The following is a 2356-nucleotide window of genomic DNA, read 5'->3' on the forward strand; positions in this document are numbered from 1 at the left end:
TGTTAATGAATTCATCAAACCTAAAGGAAAGTAAAACTTTTGGCAAAACATCATGTGAGATCCTAGACATCTGTCTTCTGATACTGAGTCTACTTTCACTACATTAGGATACCTGTGGACATGTTGATTTAGGAAGAATATAAAGGATACTTCTTTCAGTCTTAAACTAAATAGGGTTGAATGTAAAGCAGAAATAGTTCAGAAGAATTGAATAAAAAATTACATACCCACCTAAGGGTAGATAGAACTGTATAACCAATCAATGATTCATATTTTAAATCTTCATACAGAAATGTACCTCATATTATTTGCGTGCTGAGTCGCTTCAGCCATTTCTGACTGCAACCCTATGGACTGTAGCTCGCCAGGCTCCTCTGTCCATGGGATTCTCCAGGCAAGAATACTGGAGTGGGTTGCCATGCCCTTCTCCAGGGGGTCTTTCTGACCCAGGGATGGAACTTGCCCCTCTTAGGTCTTCTGCATTGGTAGGTGGGGAGAGAGGTTTTGGCTTATGAGTCCATAGTACTCTCTCTATTCTAATTTTTATCATTCCTTACCATATTTTCTTTAAATTCTGTAAATTTACAAAAGGAAAAACAATCCATTCATAAAGATAAATGAAATACATTAAAAATACCTAGTAGAAAGTATAATACTTTGTTTTAAAAATGGGAGACAGTTATTTTTATATGATGAGTGAGTTTGGATGTGAGCACGTGTGCTTCCACATGCATGTGCTGAGGCGGGAGTGGGGCACTTTAGGGAATATGTCTCATGTTGACTTAACTGCCCCAGAGCAAGTATAATTGTACACATGGATGGATTAGTCTGCTTTTTTTCATTGAAAAATTGCACCATATTTTAAAGAGGCACGTTTTTATTCAACATTGTTAAATCACCCCAAAAAACCAGGTGTTTAAAATTTAAAGTTTGAAAATCTGTATCATCTGCAAAGGGGTTAACATAAATTGGAGAATCTGTGGCATCTTAAAATGGGTTGAGGCTTACTGTTGCTGATGAGCACATGAAGAAAAGAAAATGTGTAGATCTTTCAGTACCCAGAAAAAAAGGTTAAAGGGGGTGTCATCTTAGGGGAGACATAGCTATATGTTAGATTTTTACATGTGTGATAATCTGTTGATCTTATTAACCCATTATCCATATCTGGTCTGAATTATAGAATATCTTTCTAGCTGGAGTTTGTTGCAGGTGTGTTCTGTCAGTTCAGCGTTTCTGGTTGAAGTTCAATGTATTAGAGACACTGTGGCTGCCTTCTCTTTATCTGCCTCTTCATGGTCACCTACAACTATAAACAACCACTCCACTTAATTAATCACTATTCATTACGCTTTTCTGCATATACTTACAGAATTACCTATATTTGTTTTTCTGAGTTATTTACAGCAAGTTGAGTTAATGAACTAAACATGAATTAGTGCCAAATACTGGTATCAAAAAAATACAGGCATACTCTGCTTTTTCCTTTCTTGGCTCAAAGGTAGCTGCATTATTAAATATTTGTGAAAATAAAAATTTCCTTTAGTAGAAAAATGATTTGCTTTTCATTTATTTAGTTTTGAATGTGTATGATTTGAATGTTATTTGATATTACTATTGTAACTATATATTAGCTATTATTCACCCTATCTGAGTTTTTTACATATTAACTTCTATTCTCTTTCCCAAGTGTTCTCAGATGCTTGTAAGCTTATGTGCGCATATTTCCGAAATTCTCCATTCTATACACTCATGAAGGAACTAGCTTCATGAGTGACATAGCTAAGGACAAACGGTTTAAACTCTTGTTTATTTCACTGTGTGAAATCTGAGTCAGGTGCTTCAGCATCACCTGTGAACTTCTTAACAATGCAGAATCTCAGGTTCTATTCTAGACCTACTGAATCAGAATCTGTAGTTTGGTAGGATACCAAAGTGTTTTCTAGTCACAAGGAAGTAAAAATGCCCACATTTAAATCACAGTGAAACAGACTACCTGTGTAATAGTTTTATTTGTCTTGTTCTTGGTATTAGGTAGATTTATTACAGAATGACTTAAGAGAGCGAAGTTATACAAGCATACTGCTATGAGAAGAAAGTTCATCGTGCTTGACAATTTTCTATAAATATTTCACTTCGCAGAAGGAAAAGGCAACCCACTCCAGTATTCTTGCCTAGACAATCCTGTGGACAGAGGAGCCTAGTGGACTGCTGTCCGTAGAGACACACACAGTCGGACATGACTAAAGCGACTTAGTATGCATGCATTGGAGAAGGAAATGGCAACCCACTCCAGTGTTCTTGCCTGGAGAATCCCAGGGATGGAAGAGCCTGGTGGGCTGCTGTCTATGGGTTCACA

The sequence above is a fragment of the Odocoileus virginianus genome, chromosome 1 (assembly GCF_023699985.2).
Source record: "Odocoileus virginianus isolate 20LAN1187 ecotype Illinois chromosome 1, Ovbor_1.2, whole genome shotgun sequence".
Taxonomy (NCBI): Eukaryota; Metazoa; Chordata; class Mammalia; order Artiodactyla; family Cervidae; genus Odocoileus; species Odocoileus virginianus.